Source organism: Onychomys torridus, unplaced genomic scaffold, assembly GCF_903995425.1.
Source record: "Onychomys torridus unplaced genomic scaffold, mOncTor1.1, whole genome shotgun sequence".
NCBI classification, from domain to species: domain Eukaryota; kingdom Metazoa; phylum Chordata; class Mammalia; order Rodentia; family Cricetidae; genus Onychomys; species Onychomys torridus.
In genome coordinates, this window is record NW_023412124.1 from 27,807 (window position 1) to 51,753 (window position 23,947).

Here is a 23,947-nt window from a genome sequence, read left to right on the forward strand (position 1 = left end):
TGATGTTCTGATAAGCATGCAAAATCACAATTCAAATGTCTCATGGTTATAGCAGAAAAAAAAATGTTCGCTTTGATTTTACTCTTCTTGCTCCTGAACATTCCACTCCACGTGTCAATTTCTATTCATCCTAGTTGCTTTTGGACAATGAAGCAGAATGAAGACAAGGATGGAATATTTCAGTCATGTGCCTTCCTAATTGAGGCAGTACATGGGCCAGTAGAGATAACAGAGTCCATACAGCCATTCAAAGAAAGGTAAGTGCCTTATACTTTCTACATAGATGTCATCATATATATTTCATGACGTGTCAGAGGATGAGGATCAGAGCAATGCCTTGAAACTTCTGCCTCATTTTCCCAACCTGCACATCAATAAACATCTCCAAATTCTTTTAAAAATTCAGTGTCATTTTTCTACTTGTAAATTGTCCAGATAGTCTTTTGTTTTTCTTCCAGTTACCCTCAAACTTCCAATCCTAGATGCTGAGTGAAGAAAGGACTCCATACATTGTGGAATCACATATGGTCTGACTGTTCAGTTTCCATATCACAATATCTGGTCATGTCTCATCAAAAGGAACCCCATTCTAATTCAATGAATTTCACCCTAATTGGGTATAAACAAATGGCCATAGAGTGGAGTCAGTTGATGAACATGCCATCAATATGTAGTTTTTAACACATTGCTAGGGCAAATGATATTTTTGGCACACAAGCTACAGAAAAATTTCACATAGATGTTCAGTTACTCTCTCAGATGATCTGCATGTGGTCACACTGTGCCTTCTAAAGATGCACCAAAATGGTAGTAGGAAACCTATGCACTTTGAAATTCATGTATTTTCCCATTTCTCCATACTTCACTTGTATGCATGTATAATCACTTGCCTTTAATTTCAAAGTCCATTTATTCACTCTTTCTTTAGAGCAAAGAAGGATTGTATGGACTGTAAATGATATGTTTGCATTCTCTGAGATCTGTGGCTGCCCCTAATAGTGGTGACTGCTACCTTCCCTAGTCATCTGCCTGAGAGACAGCAGTAACAAGTGATAATTGGTAACAGTTGACAGTAGGGATAGAGGTGTTGCCATTAGCTCACCTTTACCATTATTTCATAAGCTGAGTCTTCTCTCTACATATGTCCAATCTGTTTATTCTCTTACACTTACATCCCATTTACCACTTTAGTTTTTTTAAGTAATTTTATTCATTATATCTGTTTATTTTACCAGTTTCAAGACTATCAAAATTTTGATTTTGTATTTATTTGATCTTTATTGGTTAGATGGTATGGAATGACTAGAAAGAAACAGAAGTTTTTATTCTTCCCATAGACATAAACACAACTGGTATCATTCTCTTCCATCTGACCTGTCACCAATTTTTTTTACATAAAACTCCATAAACTTTTTTCATACATTTTACATTTTAGACTATTCTATTTTACAAACATGTAATACTGGCACATACAAATTTCAGTAGGATGTGTTATTGTAACTGAGAATGTATTCAAACTATGTTTTCCACAAGAAAAATTATGTTGGTGAGCTAAACCCAGTATGAATATATGGCATGGCAGTGTAATCGTAAAATAAGTGAACATTACTAAAGAGGTAGTACATGCCCTTAGTCTCTGCACTCAGGACCTAAAGGAAGTATATCCCTGTGCATTTAATGTCCATTTAGTCTACAGTTGAAATCCATTCCCTACTAATGGACAAATGAGCATTAATATTATCCATACTCACAGATGAATACAGACATACAATTTTTATCAAATCCACCTCTGGTATTTGAATTTATTTAAAAGTAAATTCTTAAAAAAGATTTTGTGGCCACAAAAGATAAACCAGAAAGAAGAAAGATAAAGAGTGTCAGGATGGCATATGACAGCTTTATTTTCCACTGATTATGAAGAATTGGAAGTAACACAGCCAAATGTTGCCCCAACTATTGTGCATAATCTGACATTTGAGATTGTCTTACCCTATTCAGATAATTTCATAAGAAAATACTATAAACTCAATGGCTCAGCCATCATGTGTATTTTACATAATGATCAGTAATTTAAAAATGAAATCACAATCAGGTTTACTGTTTGGTCAAAGCCTTGGGCCTTGTCTTTACCTTTTGAGAAAACACTCAAAAATCAGAGATGGACAAGGCTCTCTGTGGTAGATGCTGATGGCTCATCATAGGTATAGGAACTGTATTCACATAAACCTTTAAATGTTTTTGTAATCTTCCATCTTCTTATGTTATCTCATAATCCCAACATAGAAAATTTGTGTTAGTCTTTGGGGGTGCTTGGAAATATCATCCAATAGAGGATAGTCCTTGTATTGATTACAAAGGATTATCTGTACATCTCTGTCACTATTAATTGCTGTAACCTTTTCAGAGGAGGAAATGACAACAATCAGTTTGCACTGGCCTTAGCTTTTTCAGTGGATCAAGTCAACAGGAACCCTGATCTTTTACCAAATATGTCTTTATCATTTGGATTTCTAGCAAATGATTGTAAATTCATGTCAAAAGCATACAATATCATTCAATCTTCTGTAAAACATCATTATAATGCACCTAATTATAACTGTATTAATCTGGACATATGTTCAGTGGTGCTTTCAGGACCAAACTTGGCAGAATCTTTAGTAGTTGGGAAAGCAATGAACCTCTACCATTCCCCGCAGGTAAGATGTTGTGTGATAGTTTTGCAAGAAATCCTGTCTCTACTGGTGCCATTCCAAGATGCTAAGAAGAGTGTGAGGGACAAACTGACCTTACACTTATGTAAAACTACATAGTTCAAGGGTACTATTCAGAGACTTTAGGGGCCTTTCATATTTCTCTTTTTAAAGTATAGATAAGGGAATAAGTAATAGGTAAAGGGGTATTTAAGATGTCTTAGCAGAAAAGTATGTTGAACAACTTGTTTTAATGCCTGGTACCTCATGGTCATCCCTGTGTCCCAGGTCATTCAACTTACCTTTGGACCCTTCCATCCTATCTTGAGTGATCATGAACAATTTCCTTATTTGTATCAGATGGGCCCCATGGACACAACTCTAGCCCTGGCTATGATCTCTCTCATGATTCACTTCAGCTGGAACTGGATTGGGCTGGCTATCTCAGACAATGATCATGGTATCCAGTTTCTCTCATATTTGAGAAGACAGATGGAAGAAAATACAGTCTGCTTTGCCTTTGTGAACATGATTCCAGTCAACATGCATTTATATGTGTCTAGAGCTGAAAAATATTATAAGCAAATCATGACATCATCCTCAAATGTTGTTATCATTTATGGTGAAACAGATGGCACTCTAGCTTTGAGCTATAAAATGTGGGAATCTCGAGGTATACAGAAAATATGGGTCACCACCTCACAGTGGGATGTCTCTACAAGTAAGAGTGACTTTACACTTGACTCATCTCAAAGGACTCTAGTTTTTTCACACCATCATGCTGAGATTTCTGGTTTTAAACATTTTCTCCAGACATTGAGCCCTCTCACCCCAGTTGAATACCTGGCAAGTCTGGAGTGGATGAACTTTAACTGTGAAGTCTCAGGGTTTAATTGGAAGACACTGAAGAATTGCTCATCCAATGCCTCATTGGAATGGCTAATGGGACAGACTTTTGACATGGCTTTTAATGATGGCAATTATGATATATATGATGCTGTGCATATTGTGGCCCATTTCTTCCAGGAGAAGCTTCTTCAGACAATGGATAAAGTGAAAGGACAACAATTTAATTGCTTGAAGGTACTGTTTCTTCTATTGGATGATATTAGGTGTCATCAATGTCAGATGCTTTAATGGTCTCTTTGATGCCTCACTCCAGTTGATTAGGAAATATTTTACCAAATATAAAGCTTTCTCTACATTTATTCCTCCCAAGAAAGTAAATCTAGAGGTTGGTATAAATTTCAATTGCAAAGGCAGTAGAGTGGGACACACAATTTATCAAGGTAAATCAGTGATTTTTTTTAAAGAGCACCTGAATATCATCACCCCTCTTCTAATACTGGAAACGTAAGACTCCTTCTTCATTAATCCTCTCCCTGATGGGAAGATAAGCTTTTGTTCATTGGTTGTCAAATAAGTGGTGATTCTGTCCTGAATCTTGGCATTGGAAAACACTCAGAAAATAATGATAGGATCCTGTTCAGTACATTTATATGTATCCATATGTGTGGATGGATTGCTATCATTGTTTTTTGAATGTGTTTGTTTGTTTCTGTGTATCTAGGTGTATATCTTTGTTGATGTGAATATATGTGTTTCTATCTATCTGCATATCTGTGTGTTTGTAGAACTGAATGTTAATTTGACTTACATCAATGTTTTTCCTGTAGGTGTGTATTTCTGTGTGTATCTTCCTGTGTATATTTGTCAGTGCATGTTTCTACATGTGTCTACGTGTGTTATTTGTGTGTATTTTTGGATTCACCTATGTTCATGAATATCTCTGTTTCAGTGTATCTGTATGGGGTCTGTCTGTCTTTGGATTTGAACGTAAATTTGTCCACATCAATGTCTCCCTGTGTGTTAGTATCTATCTATCTATCTATCTATCTATCTATCTATCTATCTATCTATCTATCTATCTGATTTTGGGAGTGTCTGTGTGTGAGCCTGTGTATGTTTTTGTGGGTTTCTTTTTCTGTGTGTCTGTTTGGGTGCATATGTGTGATTTTGTGTGTCTGTATGTTCACATGTGTGTCTTGGCTTGCAACTGTGTATGTGAGAACATAGTATGTGGCTGTATTGTATATGTAGCTCTGTATGGATATGAACCTGTGTGTGTGTGTGTGTGTGTGTGTGTGTGTGTGTATTTAATATTTATGCTTGGTATCTGCATGCATGTCTGTATCTTTGTTTGGTAGTTTCCTCTGAGAGAACTGCAGTTCTAGGGACATTATGATAATTTAATTAATCCACTTGCTTCCATTGAGATTTCTCAAATGTGTACCTTCAATAAAGTTGTATTTATGATGAAATCAGAATACATTTTCTGACTTCAAGCAAGGAAACAAACACTATAGAATGTTGACTGTCTTTCACCTGCACTCCATTCTTAGGAAGACCCACTTCACCTATACTGTTGGGGACAATGTGATAATGAAACAGAAAGAAAAACTGCAGGCCGAGTATGACATTTTTCAGATTTGGAATTTCCCAAATGGTCTTGGAATTAAGGTGAAGATTGGAAAGTTTAGCCCTTATTTTCCACTTGGTCAACAGCTACATTTATATGAAGACATTATAGAGTGGGCCACAGGAAGTAGAGAGGTGGGTCTGACCTAACTGTTCTGATTTCCATTACACTGCATTTATATTTCTGATCCCTTGTAAATTAGTGAAATTAAATAGATTATCACATTAGGGACCATTCTTTAGCCTCCTTTAGTATGACTCTCCTTTTCACTTCTTGATATGATGTTTAATTCTTTGAAGATATCAGACATGAACACAGTGAATATTTATCATACTAGAACATGTTTCTGTATGTAATATAAATATAAAAATGCTTGTTAGCACTTTTTAATATTATTTCCAGTAAAGTGAAATTCTCTCGGCACTCTGAGTACTACACAAAGATTTTCCTCTTTTCTGCTGAACCTCTGACACCAGTGCTGAAAAAGTAAGGCTAATTGTAAATGAGGATAAAATTACACATATGCAAGTCATCATTTTTATCACAGATTGAGTTCAAGAATAACCAGGGCTACAATGAGAATCCTTGTGTCTAAAAACAATACCAAAAATAAAGAAATGGACAGAAAGAAGGAAAGAAAGAAAAGGAACACATGCTGTTAATTAAGATCATCACTTAATTATTTTATATAAAACAAAATTTTATTCATTTTACATACCAAACACAGATCCCCCTCTCCTCCCTGCTCCTGCACCCCTGATCCTTGCCTAACCCCCTGAGCCTCCCTTCATCCCCTCCTCTAAAAATGTAAGTTCTCCCATGGAGGAATAGCAAAGCCTGGTACATTCAGTAGTGGTAGATCCAAGCTCCTAACCCCCTTCCTCAAGTGTGAACAAGGTGTCCAACCACAGGTAATGGGATCCAAAAAGCCAGCTTATATACCAGAGATATATCCTAATCACTTTCCCAGGGGTCCCTCAAATATATTCCAGCTACACAACTGTCTCCCATATGCAGAGGATCTAGTCTGGCTCAGTGCAGGTTCCACAGCTGTCAGTTTAAAGTTTGTGTGTTCCTATGTTCTTGGTTGAGCTGGCTCTGTAGATTTCCCCAGCATGATAGTGACCCCCCTTGTTCATATAATCCCTCTTCCCTCTCTTTGATTGAACTCCAAGAGCTTGACCTGGTGCTTGGTTGTTTATCTCTGTATCTGCTTCTATCAGTTACTGGATGAAGGCTCTATGATGACAGTTAGGTTATTCACCAATCTGATTACCATGGTAATCCTTTTCAGGAACCCTAAACACTACTGCTAGTTATCTAATCTTGGTATATCCTTGAGGATTCCTAGGAATTTCCCTAGCACCAGGTTTCTCTCTAACTTTATAATGTCTCCCTCTATCAAGGTATCTCTTTCATTGCTCTCCCACTCCATCACTCCCCCAGGTAAACTACCCCATCCATCATATCATCATCCTCCATATCCACCACTAAATTGCCCCTCCATAGCCCCAGTTCACTCCTGGAAATCTCTGTTTCCCCTTCCCAAGGTGATTCTTATGTCCTTCTTAGGGTCTGCCTTGTGTCTTAGCTTCTGTGAAAATGTGGGTTGTAGTCTGATTATTCTCTAGTTTACATCTAGTATCCACTTACCATGTTTGTGTTTCTGAGTCTGGGTTACTTCAGTCAGAGTATTTTCTAGTTCCATCTATTTATCTACAAATTTCATAATGTCATTTTTTTCTCTACTGAGTATACTACATTGTGTATATGTACCACATTTCTTTATCCATTTTTCAGTTGAGGTGCATCTAGATTGTTTCCAAGTTCTGGCTTTTATGTATATTACTGACATGAACATAGGTGAGCAAGTGTCCTATGAGTATGATTGAGCATCCATTGGGTATATGCCTAAGAGTGGTATAGCTGGGTCTTGATGTAAATTGATTTCCAGTTTCTCAGAAGTCCCCATACTGATTTTTGGAATGGTTGTACAAATTAGCACACCCACCAGCATGTCCCTTCCTTAGAGAAGGTTCTCAGTTTCAGGATATTCCATTTATCAATTGTTGCTCTCAGTTTCTGTGCTGCTGATGTTATATTTTAGAAGGGGTTTCCTATGCCAGTTCAATCTAAGCTACTTCCTACTTTGCCCTCTTTCAGGTTCAGAGTAGCTGAATTTATTTGAGGTCTTTGATACACATTGATTTGAGTTTTGTGCATAGTGATAGATACGGATTTGTTTGCAGTCTTCTACATGTTGACTCACAGTTATCCTAGCACCATTTCTTGAAGATGCCTTTTTTCCCTTGAACAATTTTTGTTTCTTTGTAAAAAAAAATCTTGTGTGCATAGGTGTGTGGATTAATGTCAGTATCTTCACTTTGATTCCATTTGTCCACATGTCGGGTTTTTTATCCCAATATCAATCTTATTTTTTACTATAGATCTATAGTAGAGCTCTAAGTCAGGGATGATAATGCCTCCAGAAGTAGCTGGGTTGTACTGGATTGTTTTAGCTATATTAGGTTTTCTGTTTGTCCATGTGAAGTTAAGTATTGTTTCTATCGAGGTCAGTGAAGAATTGTGTTGGGATTTTGGTGAGGATTGAATTGAATATCTAAATTTATTTTGATAAGATTTCCAGTTTTATTATGTTGATTATACCTGTCCATGAGCATGGAGAACTTTTTTTATTTTCTGATATCTTCTTGAATTTCCTTCTTCAAGGACTAAAAGTTCTTTCATATAGGTCCTTCATTTGTTAGGTCAGAGTTCCCCCGGGTATTTTATATTATTTGTGGCTATTGTAAAGGGTAATGTTTTTCTGATTCTTTTTCAGCCTGTTTATCATTTGTGTATAGGAGAGATATTGATTTTTTTAAATTAATGTTGTATACAGCCACCTTCCTGATGGTACTTCTCAGTTGTAGGATTTCACTGGTTGGATTATGTGTGATTTTGTGTGTCTGTATGTTCACATGTGTGTCTTGGCTTGCAACTGTGTATGTGAAACATAGTATGTGGCTGTATTGTATATGTAGCTCTGTATGGATATGAACCTGTGTGTGTGTGTGTGTGTGTGTGTGTGTGTGTGTATTTAATATTTTATGCTTGGTATCTGCATGCATGTCTGTATCTTTGTTTGTAGTTTCCTCTGAGAGAACTGCAGTTCTAGGGACATTATGATAATTTAATTAATCCACTTGCTTCCATTGAGATTTCTCAAATGTGTACCTTCAATAAAGTTGTATTTATGATGAAATCAGAATACATTTTCTGACTTCAAGCAAGGAACAAAACCTATAGAATGTTGACTGTCTTTCACCTGCACTCCATTCTTAGGAAGACCCACTTCACCTATACTGTTGGGGACAATGTGATAATGAAACAGAAAGAAAAACTGCAGGCCGAGTATGACATTTTTCAGATTTGGAATTTCCCAAATGGTCTTGGAATTAAGGTGAAGATTGGAAAGTTTAGCCCTTATTTTCCACTTGGTCAACAGCTACATTTATATGAAGACATTATAGAGTGGGCCAAAGGAAGTAGAGAGGTGGGTCTGACCTAACTGTTCTGATTTCCATTACACTGCATTTATATTTCTGATCCCTTGTAAATTAGTGAAATTAAATAGATTATCACATTAGGGACCATTCTTTAGCCTCCTTTAGTATGACTCTCCTTTTCACTTCTTGATATGATGTTTAATTCTTTTGAGATATCAGACATGAACACAGTGAATATTTATCATACTAGAACATGTTTCTGTATGTAATATAAATATAAAAATGCTTGTTAGCACTTTTTAATATTATTTCCAGTAAAGTGAAATTTCTCTCGGCACTCTGAGTACTACACAAAGATTTTTCCATGGCTCATCTGAGTTATAGGACCTGTATTCTCATGAAACTTTAAATGTTTTTGTAATCTTCCATCTTCTTATGTTATCTCATAATCCCAACATAGAAAATTTGTGTTAGTCTTTGGGGGTGCTTGGAAATATCATCCAATAGAGGATAGACCTTGTATTGATTACATCCGATTATCTGTAAATCTCTGTCTCTATTAATCACTGTATCCTTTTACAGAGGAGGAAATGTCAACAATCAGTTTGCACTGGCCTTAGCTTTTTCAGTGGATCAAGTCAACAAGAACCCTGATATTTTACCAAATATGCCTTTATCATTTGGATTTCTAGCAAATGATTGTAAATTCATGTCAAAAGCATACAAAATCACTCAATCTTCTGTAAAACATCATTATAATGCACCTAATTATAACTGTATTAATCTGGACATATGTTCAGTGGTGCTTTCAGGACCAAACTTGGCAGAATCTTTAGTAGTTGGGAAAGCAATGAACCTCTACCATTCCCCGCAGGTAAGATGTTTGTGTGATAGTTTTGCAAGAAATCCTGTCTCTACTGGTGCCATTCCAAGATGCTAAGAAGAGTGTGAGGGACAAACTGACCTTACACTTATTTAAAACTACATAGTTCAAGGGTACTATTCAGAGACTTTAGGGGCCTTTCATATTTCTCTTTTACAGTATAGATTAGGGAATAAGTAATAGGTAAATGGGTATTTAAGATCTCTTTGCAGAAAAGTGTGTTTAACAACTTATTTTAATGCTTGGTACCTCATTGTCCTCCATGTGTCCCAGATTGTTCAACTTACATTTGGACCCTTCCATCCTATCCTGAGTGATCATGAACAGTTTCCTTATTTGTATCAGATGGGCCCCCAAGGACACATCTCTAGCCCGGGCCATGATCTCTCTCATGATTCACTTCAACTGGAACTGGATTGGGTTGACAATCTCAGACAATGATCATGGTATCCAGTTTCTCTCATATTTGAGAAGAGAGATGGAAGAAAATACAGTCTGCTTTGCCTTTGTGAACATGATTCCAGTCAACATGCACTTATATGTGTCAAGAGCTGAAACATGTTATAAGCAAATCATGACATCATCCTCAAATGTTGTTATCATTTATGGTGAAACAGATGGCACTCTAGCTTTGAGCTATAATATGTGGGAATCTCGAGGTATACAGAAAGTATGGGTCACCACCTCACAGTGGGATGTCTCTACAAGTAAGAGTGACTTTACACTTGACTCATCTCAAAGGACTCTAGTTTTTTCACACCATCATGCTGAGATTTCTGGTTTTAAACATTTTCTCCAGACATTGAGCCCTCTCACCCCAGTTGAATACCTGGCAAGTCTGGAGTGGATGAACTTTAACTGTGAAGTCTCAGGGTCTAATTGGAAGACACTGAAGAATTGCTCATCCAATGCCTCATTGGAATGGCTAATGGGACAGACTTTTGACATGGCTTTTAATGATGGCAATTATGATATATATGATGCTGTGCATATTGTGGCCCATTTCTTTCAGACGAAGCTTCTTCAGACAATGGATAAAGTGAAAGGACAACAATATAATTGCTTGAAGGTAGTGTTTCTTCTATCGGATGATATTTGGTGTCATCAATGTCAGAGTCTTTAATAGTCTCTCTGATGCCTCATTCTAATTGATTAGGAAATATTTTGCCAAATATAAATCTTTCTGAACATTTTTCCTCCTGAGAAAGTAAATCTAAAGGTTTCTGTAAATCTCAGTTGCAAAGGTATCAGAATAGGACACACAATTTATTAAGGCAAATCAGTGATTTTCTTACAGAGCACCTAAATATCATCACCCCTGTTCTAATACTGGAAACATAGTAGTCCTTCCTCATTAATCGTCTCCATGATAGGAAGATAATCTTTTGATCGATAGTTGTCAAATAAGTGGTAATCAGTGTAGAGGATCACTTTCTACAGTGTTACTAGGTGATTCTGGCCCAAATCTAGGCATTGGAAAACACACAGAAAATAATGATAGGATTCTGTTCAGTACATACATGTGTATCCATGTATCCATGTGTGTGGATAGATGGCTATCATTGTTTATGGATGTGTTTGTTTCTGTGTATGTGTGTGTATATCTGGGTTGGTGTTAATATATGTGTTTCTGTCTATCTGCATATCTGTCTGTTTGTAGAACTTAGCTTTAATTTATCTGACATCAATATTTTCATGTAGGTGTTTGTTTCTGTATGAATCTTAAAGTATATATTTGACAGTTCATGTGTCTACATGTGCACAAGTAAGTTATTTGTGTGTATTTTTGGATTAACCTATGTTCATGAATATCTGTGTTTCAGTGTATCTGTATGGGGTCTGTCTGTCTTTGGATTTGAACGTAAATTTGTCCACATCAATGTCTCCCTGTGTGTTAGTATCTATCTATCTATCTATCTATCTATCTATCTATCTATCTATCTATCTATCTATCTGATTTTGGGAGTGTCTGTGTGTGAGCTGTGTATTTTTGTGGGTTTCTTTTTCTGTGTGTCTGTTTTTGTGCATAAGTGTGATTTTCTATGTCTGTGTGTTCACATGTGTGTCTTGGCTTGCAACTGTGTATGTGAGAACATAGTATGTGGCTGTATTGTATATGTAGCTCTGTATGGATATGAACTTGTGTGTGTGTGTGTGTGTGTGTGTGTGTGTGTATTTAATATTTATGTTTGGTATCCACATGTATGTCTGCATTTGTGTTTGGTAGTTTTCTCTGTGAGAATTGCATTTCTAGGGTTATTATGATAATTTAATTAATCCACTTGCTTTCATTGGGATTTCTCAACTGTGCACCTTTAACACAGTTGTATTTATGATGAAATCAGCATATATTTTCTGACTTCAAGGAAGGGAGGGCACAAACACTATAGAATGTTTACTGTCTTTCAGCTGCACTCCATTCTTAGGAAGACCCACTTCACATATACTGTTGGGGACAAAGTGATAATGAAAGAGAAAGCAAAACTGCAGGCAGAGTATGACATTTTCCAGGTTTGGAATTTCCCAAATGGTCTTGGACTTAAGATGAAGATTGGAAATTTTAGCCCATATTTTCCACCTGGTCAACAGCTCAGTTTATATGAAGATATAATAGAGTGGGCCACAGGAAGTAGAGAGGTGGGTCTGACCTAACTATTCTGATTTCCATTGAATTGCTTCCATTTGTTATTCCTTGTAACTTATCAAAATGAAATCGATTGGTATATTAGGGATCATTCTATAGCTTCCTTCAGTATGCCTCTCTGTTTCAATGTTTGATATGATGTTTTATTAATTCTTGTATTATTTCAGACATTCATACATTGAACATTTATCATACAAGAACACATTTCTGTCTTTTAATATAAATATAAAAATGCTTGTTAGCACTGTTTAATGTTATTTCTACTAAAGTGAAATTCTCTTGGACCACTCTGAGTACTACCCAAAGATTTACCTTTTTTCTGGCTGAACCTCTGACACCAGTGCTGAAAAACTGAGGCTAATTGTAATGAGGATAAAATTACACATATGTAGCCATTATTTTTATTACAGATTGAGTTCAAGAATAACCAGGGATACAAAGAGAATCCTTGTCTCTAAAAACAATACCAAAAATAAAGAAAAAAGGGCAGAAAGAAGGAAAAAAGGACGAAAAGTCTTTAGTCAAGTTTACCTCTTTATTTAAAACAAAAATTTTATTCATTTTACATACAAAACACAGATCCCTGTCTCATCCCTGCTCCTGCAGCCCCCATCTCTGCCTAACCCCCTCCCTTAACAATACTTCATCCCCTCCTCTATAAAAGTAAGTTTTCTCCATGGTGAGACAGCAAAGCCTAGTGCATTCAGTATAGGTAGAACCAAGACCATAACCCCTGCCTCACGTGTGAACAAGGTGCCCAGCCATAGGTAATGGGATTGACAAAGTCAGCTCATGCACCAGAGATATATCCTGATCACACTGCCAGGGAGTCCCTCAAACAGACCCAGGTGCACAACTGTCTACCCAATTCAAAGGTTCTAGTGTAGCACCATGCAGGTTCCACAGCTGTCAGTCTAAAGTTCCTAAGTCCCCATGTGCTTGGTTGAGTTGTTTCTGCAGATTTCCCCATCATGACCTTGACCCCACTTTGTTCATCTAATCCCTCTTCTCTTGCTTCAACCTGACTCCCAGAGCTTGGCCTTGTCCTTGGTTGTGTATCTCTGCATGTGCTTCTATCAGTACCTGGACAGAGGCTCTATGGTGACAGTTAGGGTAGTCACCAATCTGATTACCAGGGGTAAGCCAGGTCAGGAGCCCTAAACACTACTGCTAGTTATCTAATCTTGGTATATCCTTGAGGATTCCTAGGAATTTCCCTAGCACCAGGTTTCTCTCTAACTTTATAATGTCTCCCTCTATCAAGGTATCTCTTTCATTGCTCTCCCACTCCATCACTCCCCCAGGTAAACTACCCCATCCATCATATCATCATCCTCCATATCCACCACTAAATTGCCCCTCCATAGCCCCAGTTCACTCCTGGAAATCTCTGTTTCCCCTTCCCAAGGTGATTCTTATGTCCTTCTTAGGGTCTGCCTTGTGTCTTAGCTTCTGTGAAAATGTGGGTTGTAGTCTGATTATTCTCTAGTTTACATCTAGTATCCACTTACCATGTTTGTGTTTCTGAGTCTGGGTTACTTCAGTCAGAGTATTTTCTAGTTCCATCTATTTATCTACAAATTTCATAATGTCATTTTTTTCTCTACTGAGTATACTACATTGTGTATATGTACCACATTTCTTTATCCATTTTTCAGTTGAGGTGCATCTAGATTGTTTCCAAGTTCTGGCTTTTATGTATATTACTGACATGAACATAGGTGAGCAAGTGTCCTATGAGTATGATTGAGCATCCATTGGGTATATGCCTAAGAGTGGTATAGCTGGGTCTTGATGTAAATTGATTTCCAGTTTCTCAGAAGTCCCCATACTGATTTTTGGAATGGTTGTACAAATTAGCACACCCACCAGCATGTCCCTTCCTTAGAGAAGGTTCTCAGTTTCAGGATATTCCATTTATCAATTGTTGCTCTCAGTTTCTGTGCTGCTGATGTTATATTTTAGAAGGGGTTTCCTATGCCAGTTCAATCTAAGCTACTTCCTACTTTGCCCTCTTTCAGGTTCAGAGTAGCTGAATTTATTTGAGGTCTTTGATACACATTGATTTGAGTTTTGTGCATAGTGATAGATACGGATTTGTTTGCAGTCTTCTACATGTTGACTCACAGTTATCCTAGCACCATTTCTTGAAGATGCCTTTTTTCCCTTGAACAATTTTTGTTTCTTTGTAAAAAAAAATCTTGTGTGCATAGGTGTGTGGATTAATGTCAGTATCTTCACTTTGATTCCATTTGTCCACATGTCGGGTTTTTATCCCAATATCAATCTTATTTTTTACTATAGATCTATAGTAGAGCTCTAAGTCAGGGATGATAATGCCTCCAGAAGTAGCTGGGTTGTACTGGATTGTTTTAGCTATATTAGGTTTTCTGTTTGTCCATGTGAAGTTAAGTATTGTTCTATCGAGGTCAGTGAAGAATTGTGTTGGGATTTTGGTGAGGATTGAATTGAATATCTAAATTTATTTTGATAAGATTTCCAGTTTTATTATGTTGATTATACCTGTCCATGAGCATGGGAGAACTTTTTTTATTTTCTGATATCTTCTTGAATTTCCTTCTTCAAGGACTAAAAGTTCTTTCATATAGGTCCTTCATTTGTTAGGTCAGAGTTCCCCCGGGTATTTTATATTATTTGTGGCTATTGTAAAGGGTAATGTTTTTCTGATTCTTTTTCAGCCTGTTTATCATTTGTGTATAGGAGAGATATTGATTTTTTTAAATTAATGTTGTATACAGCCACCTTCCTGATGGTACTTCTCAGTTGTAGGATTTCACTGGTTGGATTTTTGAGGTCATGTATGTAGACTATCATGTCATTTGCAAATAAAGTTTGACTTCTTTCTGTCCAATTTGTATGTTTTTAATATTCTTTTCTTGTCTTATTGCTCTAGGTAGGGCTTTGAGTACTATAATGAATTGATATGGGGAGAGTGTACAGCCTTGTCTTGTTCCTGAATTAAGAGGTATCACCTTGAGTATCTGTCCATTAACTTGATGTTTACTATCAGCTTGCTGTAAATTGCCTTTACTATGTTTAGGTTTATTTCTAGTATTCCTGATTTCTAAAAGAACTTTAAAATGAAGGGATGTTAGATTTTGTCAAAGGATTTATCAGTATCTATTGGGACAATCATGTAGGTTTTTTTTCTTTCAGTTTGTTTATATGATGGATTACATGGATAGGTTTTCGTATGTTGAACCATCCCTGTATCTCTGGGATGAAGTGTACTTCATCATTGTTGATGATATATTGATATGTTGTTGAATTTGGTTTGCCAGTAATTTATTGAGTATTTTTGCATCAATGTTCATGAGGGCAATTGTTCTGTAATTCTCTTCCTTTTGCATCTTCTGTGACTATCAGGGTAACTGTAGCCTAATATAAATAATTTGGCAATGTTTCTTGTGTTTCTATTGTGTGGAAAAATTTGAGGAGTATTGTATTATTGTATCTTTGAAATTTTGGTAGAATTCTGCACTGAAACCATCTGGTCATTGGCTTTTACTTATGGGTAATAGGTATATTTAAATTGTTTAACTGGTCTTGATTCAATTTTGGTATAGGGCACTTATATACAAAATTTTCCATTTCTTTTAGTTTTCTAATTTTGTGGAGTACAGGTTTTTGAAGTATGACTTGATGATTCCCTGGATTTCCTCATTCTCATATGTTATATCTCCTTTTCATTTATGATGTTGTTAATTTGGACATTCTCTCTCTGCCTTTTAGTCAGTTTGGTTAAGGGTTTTTTCTATCTTGTTGATTATCCCAATGAACCAACTCTCTGTTTCATGGATTCTTTGTACTGTTCTATTTATTTCCATTTTATTGATTTCAGACCTCAATTTGATTGTTTCTTGGTATCTGTTCCTCCTAGGTGAGCTTGCTTCTTTTGCTTCTAAAGCTTTCAGGTATGCTGCTAAGTTGCTAGTGTGAGGTTTCTCCAACTTCTTTATGTAGGTATTTATACGTACAGATTTTTCTCTTAGTACTTCTTTCCTAGTGTCCCAAAAGTTTGGTATGTAGTACATTCATTTCCATTGAAATGTAGGAAGTCTTTAATTTCTTTCTTTATTTCTTCCTTGATACAGTGGTGATTCGGTTGAGCATTATTCAGTTTGCATTAGTTTGTAGGCTTTCTGTAATTTGTATTTCTGTTGAATTCTAACTTTAAGACATGGTGGTTTGACAAAATACAGGGCATTATTCTGTTTACTTTTGTAACTGCTGAGATTTGCTTTGTGAACAAGTTTGTGGTCACATACTTAGAGAAATTTCCATAAGGTGCTGAGAAGAATGTATGTTCTCTTCTGTTTGGTTTGAATGTTCTGTAGACATTTATTAAGTCCATGTGAGTCATAACATCTCTTAGTTCCATGACTTCTCCATTAATTTTCTGTCTGGCAGAACTGTCTGTTGGAGAGGGTGCTGTGTAGAAGTTTCACACTATTAGCATGTAGAGTTTTATGACTGATTTAAGCTTTAGTAATGCTTCTTTTACATCTGTAGGCTCTCTTGTATTTGAAGCAAAAATGTTCAGAATTGAGAACTGTGTTTTTCTTATGGTCATATTTTCTAGGTAGCCTCCCTGGAGTTGTGAGTAGCAGTCTAGTCATTTTTGTTTTACATCTAGTATCCTAGTATGAGTGTTTGTCTTTCTGAGTCTGGGTCACCTCACTCAGGATGATTTTTTTTCTAGATCCATCCATTTGCCTGCAAACCTCGTGATGTCATTGTTTTTCTCTGCTGAGTAGTACAACATTGTGTATATGTACCATATTTTCGTTATCCATTCTTCAGTTGAAGGGCATCTAGGTTGTTTCCAAGTTCTGGCTATTACAAATAATGCTGATATGAACATAGCTGAGCAAATGCCCTTGTGGTATGATTGAGCATTCTTTGGGTATATGCCCAAGAGTGGTATAGCTAGGTCTTGGGGGAGATGGATAGAGAGATAGAGACAAAGAGAAGGAGAGAGAGAGAAGGACAGATTCATGTTATAAGCACTTTTACTCCTGAGAACCCTAACTAGTACAGAGACAGAAAAATGTTCAACAGTGCACATAAATTATAGGAATTCATAAGGATTCTTACAGAGTTATGGAAACAAGAGAAGAACTTCTACACATGGAAAAGTAAGATATATTCAAATCATCAGGTAATAAAAAGATGGCACTAGAACACAGGCCAGAAAAACGACTGTTAGAATAATATCAAATAATGCAGTAAAATAATAAGCCATAATTAAGAAATAATTCTCAAAAACATTTAAATATTTGTCTTCAAATTCTCTAATAAAAAACACAAACATCAACATTAGTTTATAATGTTCAATGAAGAGAATTCTTTTAGCTCAGTTTCCCACTAACTTTTTAATGTAGTTTGTGGTAATATGACATACATTAACTAGAAAAATAAGCTTGCAAGCACCATAGTGTTTGCCTATAACAAACAACCTATTCTTCCTATTTTTTTTAGCAATGTGAAGCTACTCAAATTTATATTAATATTTCCACACATTCAACTAAACGAGATTATATAATATACTAAGTGTAATGTGATACCTCATTTTCTGTACATAAAATAAGCTTATTTCACCATGTACATCTAATGTAGATATGGAAGAAATCAGAAAAACTACTGATAACAGCATGCGTCTAATTTTCCTCAGATGCCGCCCTCTGTGTGCAGTGCTGATTGTGGTCCTGGATTCAGAAAATTCTGGCAGGAAGGAATGACAGTCTGCTGTTTTGGTTGCAACCCCTGCCCAGAAAATGAAGTTTCTAATGAGACCAGTGAGTGTTTGCTGCTAGGTAAATTCTTCCCAATGATCATCCTCTCTAGCCCACACGGGATGATTACAGCATTTAAAAGTCCATTCTACAAATCAAATACATCACTTGATATGTTCATATTTATAGGAATGTGATCAATAACAACATATCTTCAAGTACTAATCTTTGCTATGACTAATTGAAAATTCATTTCATGTGTCATTTTTTTCAAATAAACAGTTTTGATAATCAAACTAGTGTGAGGGAATTCTACAAAAAGTCATTTCTAGTGTGATTATCTCCTCTAAAATTGCAGGTCGATCAAATTCCAATTATGAGTCTTTAATAATATTCATATGTTAAATTTGAACATAAGTTTAAGGCACCATGTATGTGCAGGAGTCAGTGGAGAACAGATGAGAGCATCAGAGCCACAGATCTCTGTTACGTGGCTTCTAGGAATCAAATGAAGTTCCTCTGTAAGATTAGTGGAGATAGGAATAAATACCTGTAAAATTTTCAGAAACTGTTTAGCATGAGACAGAAAACTTCACACAATACCCAGAGATCCCTTTTTAAAGGATCAATGTGTTTTGAAGTCTAGTAAAGTGTGAATAAAAGATGGTACCTGATGTAGAAAATACAGTGTCCTGTGTTCAATATTTTTCTATACATCGCCCATTTCATAATGTCACAAATATAACATGAAAATTGTTTTTTTATGAAAGCAACTTGCCACATTTTTCTAAATAGTGTTGTTGCCTACACAGCTTTTTTTTAATTAAATAATTATTTGATTAGAGTTAGCTCTATGCAAATTGCAGATAGATTATTTTTCTCTTCTATTGCCTCTCATCGTGTACAATGAAATGAAATTCTATAAAGGACACTTATGGCAAGTAATATTGTATAGCAATTAATTCCTCATTATAGGAAGAGGTACCCAACTCCTAGAAGTTTTCTTCTGCCCTCTGTTACTCACAAATATAATATTTACTGAAGTGATTAAATAAAGTCCAGTGAAATTGTTTTAAATGTAAAAACATAAACGAGGAATCGTTATTTACAATGATAAATACAACAAAATAAAAATATTTTATTATTTCTTTAATTATGTGTATGTATGTGAGATGAGTGGTTATGTGTACACAATTGCACATACATGTGAGAGGCATCCAATGTATGTATAGTTAGAGTTAGAGCCAGGTGTGAGACACATGACATGGGAGCTGGCGACTGAAATCAGGGCTTCTCTAAGAGCAGTACATTCCCTTCATAACTAAGACAAATTTCAGTCCCCTAAAAAAATTAACTAATTACATGTGTCTTTATTTTTTTGGTTTTTCTAGACTGGGTTTCTCTGTGTAGCTTTGTGCCTTTCCTGGATCTCGATTTCTAGACCAGGCTGGCCTCGGACTCACAGAGATCCACCTGCATCTGACTCCCAAGAGCTGGGATTAAAGGTGTGTGCCACCACTGCCAGGCTACATGTGTCTTTAAATGCATTATTCCAGATAAAAAAAGACTTAAAATCTAGAAGCACATCATGGCTCCTCGGTAATCCTCTGATTCAGAGCAATTGTAATCACACTTACTTATTCTACCAGGTTATAGATACACTTAAGCCACATCAGTAAGTCAGTTTATCACTGTTGATCAAACATGTATAATTCTAAGGTACTTTTACAGCAGCCGGTCAGCCTGCATGCCATCATGACCAACCATGATGATAACGAACGAAACCTCTGAATTATAAGACACCCAATTGAATGTTTTTCTTTATAAGAGTCACCAAGGTGATGGTTTCCATTCCCAGCAATAGAAATACTACTTAAGACATTTACATTTCTTTTTGTTTTTTTGTGAAAGGTTTTTTTTTTTGTTTTTGTTTTTGTTTTTTGTTTTTTTTTTTTTTTGGTGTGTGTGTGTGTGTGTGTGTGTGTGTGTGTGTAGCCCTGGCTATCCTGGTACTAGCTTGACCTTGAACTCACAGAATTCTGCCTGCCTCTGCTTCCCTTGTGCTAGGATTAAAGACATAAAACACCACCTATGAGCTGACAATTACATACTTAAAGCTAACCACCAAGGACTGTTCCCTTATTTGGCCACTACCTCCTCCTGGATCTGAATATCAAAGTCCAGCTATCTAAGTGTTGAAGTCAGGATAACAACACCCCCTGTTGCTTTCCTAATAGACTTGACTATCCAATTAAACACTTCATCCCAAGATGAGCTGCCCCTTTTACCTTTATGAACTGCCATTTTCCTAAAGGGCATGTCTGTCTCCTCTCTATCCAGAGAAAGTTCTTTGTATTACAACAAAATATCTGTTACCCATCTCCCATGTTCATTTCCCTTCCCCCTCATCCTCTATATCTCATCTTTATCTCTTATTCACTTGCATTTACCTCTGTGGTATATATGTTGAGAACTTGATCCTAGGGTATCTCTTGCTGACTCTGAGGTTTCCTACTGATTCTGTTTGGTGTTGCTTCTATGTCAATATGTTTGGGCTGACAAATTCACAGTAGAAAATATATCACAGGTCTTGTCCCAGTAGAAGACACATTCTTCACCCATAATGTGGACAGAGTTCATAAAACAGACAGAAAAAAATGAGCAGGCAATGTATCTGTGCTTCTGAGACTTGAAAATATACACTGTGCAAAACAGTGGTTAATGATTTCAGCTTCTATCACTTAAAGACTTTAAGTCAGTTTATCATAGCATCCACAACAGAGCTAAAATGTCTGTGCTTTCCTTAAGATGATAAATGGAATCATTAACACACAGCTGAATACACAATATAATGATGGTTTGGTTTCCTTACACATAAATATAATGAAGGAATATTGTGAAATTGAAGCATTGCCATGCAGCAGTGCCTACACCTAAATCAACAGGAAGAATGTGGACATTGTAAAGCTTCTGCAACACACTTAAATGAAATGTCTGGTCTCTAAATATTCTGAAGCTGCACTAATTATACTTTCCTTTCTTCATCAGATGTGGATCAGTGTGTAAAGTGTCCAGAGGACCAGTATGCCAATATAGACCAGAACCACTGCATTCACAAATCTGTGGTCTTTCTGAGCTATGAAGACCCCTTGGGGATGGCTTTGACTTCAATGGCCATGTGCTTCACTGCATTCACAGCTGTGGTTCTTGGGATCTTTTTGAGCTATCATGACACACCTATTGTGAAGGCCAATAACCGCAGTCTCAGCTACATCTTGCTCATCTCACTCTTCTTTTGTTTCCTGTGTCCCTTTCTCTTTATTGGCCATCTGAATGCAGCTAAATGCATCCTGCAGCAAATCACATTTGGAATTGTATTCACTGTGGCTGTTTCCACTGTGTTGGCCAAAACAGTTACTGTTGTTCTGGCTTTCAAAGTCACAGCCCCCGGAAGAATGAGGAGGTTCTACTTGACTTTAGGGGCTCCCAACTATATTATTGCCATCTGCACCCTAATCCAAATTATTCTCTGTGCAATCTGGCTAGGAGTTTCTCCTCCATCTATTAACATTGATGCACACTCAGAGCTTACACACATCATCATTATGTGTGACAAGGGCTCAGTTACTGCATTCTACTGTCTTGGGGTACCATGGCTCCCTTGCCTTTGGGAGCTTCATTGTGGCCTTCTTATCCAGGAATCTCCCTGACACATTCAATGAAGCCAAGTTGCTGACCTTCAGCATGCTGTTGTTCTGCAGTGTCTGGGTCACTTTTCTCCCTGTCTACCACAGCACCAAGGGCAAGGTCATGGTGGCTGTGGAGGTCTTCTCCATCCTGGCCTCCAGTGTTGGCCTTCTGGGATGCATCTTTTTCCCTAAGTGCTACATAATTTTATTAAGACCAGAGAGAAATTCTCTTCAAAAGTTAAAGGGGAAAGCATCTTTCTGAACTGACATATCCTAAACTGAAACTGACAACTTTAGTGCTGGTACAGAACCACATTTTAGGATTCAATGCAAGACGTATGCATTATCTTTTGTCTCTCACTCTTTCTTAAATGCCAAAGTCTAGAATCTCCATGTTTACTACTTTTCTCTGCATTTTCTCATATAAACTTCCAATCAAACACTTATCCTGTAAGACCTGGCTATTGGACATTATCCCTGTGCAGAGATGTTCTATTCTTTCTCTAGTATACATTAAGATTTGAAATAAATTTTGTTCTTCATTTGATGTCCTAATGAATGTGTGACTTTGTCAGCACATGAATGGTGAAACTTAACACAATATGGTGTTTTCACACTCAACTCCCCCCTACCTACCCTCTATCCAAACTCTACTATGCCACCATTACCCTACCAAAAAGATCATGTTACCAAAAGACAAACACCATGTGTGGCAAAACAATACACAGTAAGACAAGGCAAAAGAAGATGTCTTTAAATGTTTCTCACCAGTTCGAGTTTCCTCTTTAGTGAATTCTGGGAGGCAAAGTCTGTAGGTTAACAAGGATTTTTCTTTACCACTTTCTATACTTTAGATGTTAGCTTCTGTCAGATGCAGAGTTGAAAAAAATTTCCCCTTCTGTCTCTTCTCAAATGTTATATAAGACTTATAACTACCCACATAAAAGACTTGCTCTACATTTGTTATTCTTTCGCTGAAGTCCATATCCACTGAAAGAAGCTCAGCATCTCACACTAATCAGAACACTCTCACACTGTCAGTGAAGATTCTAGAATGAAGGAAGAAATAGATGAATAGAAAATGGTAAAAGAAGAATTTATACATTAAACACCAAGTGACTTCCCATTTTCTATTTGCGTCTAGGATACTCAACAAGATTTCTTCAAAGCCAGTACTGGAGTGTAAAATGAAAAATAAAACATTGCATGAAATCACAGATAAAGCAGAAAAATGGGTCAACACAAGAAATTGATATATGAGAACTGAGGCTTGGGAGATATATCATATTTTAGAAGTCAAATATTCACCCAATCTTCTTATTATGATTGATAGGGAGGAAGAGTGATAAATATTATTTAGTATTTGAAATGTAGCACCCAAGATCTCTATGGATGTTTTTGTATCTATAAAAATGAACATTTTTGTAATGTAAATCTAACAGTGATTTTGTGATGATAGTGGTTTTGGATAGTAGGGGATCATCAGGATTGAGGAAATTTCAGAATTTGGCCTCATTATTGGTTCTCAAGACAGTGAAGAATAGGCTTTAATTTAATATTCTGTAACTGTCACTGGTGTAGCATAGGCTCAGCTGTGAATGCTGTATAGAACTTAGTTGCTCTAAACATGGAGCTGCTTTTCCCTGACAGGGACTTGGTTGTACAATTCCCAGTTGGTAACCACGAATTCTGGCTTTGTGAATCCTTCCTGAACCATTCCTGCATGTCTCCAATTGGATCATCTAACAAAATTTACTGACATCTTTTCTAAAGCCATTAATGTAAATAGAGTTTTCAGGCAATCCTGGGAACATATTTTCCAGAATAGCATCTCAAAGGAGCCTTAATTTCCACATATATGAGTGATGTCCTTAAACTACCTGTACTCCCTCACGTATACTTATCTTCCAAGTTTAATCACATGAACATCAGATTCAGAGACCCACAGAGGAGGGTGTCCAAGATTCTTACAGATATGGGGAACCACCTGGAAAAAAGGAATCATAAATGCATAAGTAAGCTTTCCTTTGGCTACAGAAATAAAGGCATGTGGGTATATATGTGTGTGCACATAACATGCTGATTTAAATAACACTTCACAATACACACTGCTGAGGCTCATAGTAGGACAAAGATGTTCACTTTGCTTTTTCTTTTCTTGCTCCTGAACAGTCCACTTCTTGTGTCCAATTTCATTCATTCCAGATGCTTTGGGAGAATGAAGCAGAATAAAGTCAAGGATGGAGACTTGTTGATGGATTATGTCTTCTTCCTTAGAAGAGTTCAATGGCTGATGG

The 23,947-nt window shown here is 36.6% G+C and overlaps 1 pseudogene; it reads left to right on the forward strand.

Moving 5' to 3' along the window:
- Positions 1-63: 63 nt before the first annotated feature.
- Positions 64-21,912, forward strand: LOC118575514 (annotated as a pseudogene).
- The last annotated feature ends 2,035 nt before the right edge of the window (positions 21,913-23,947 follow it).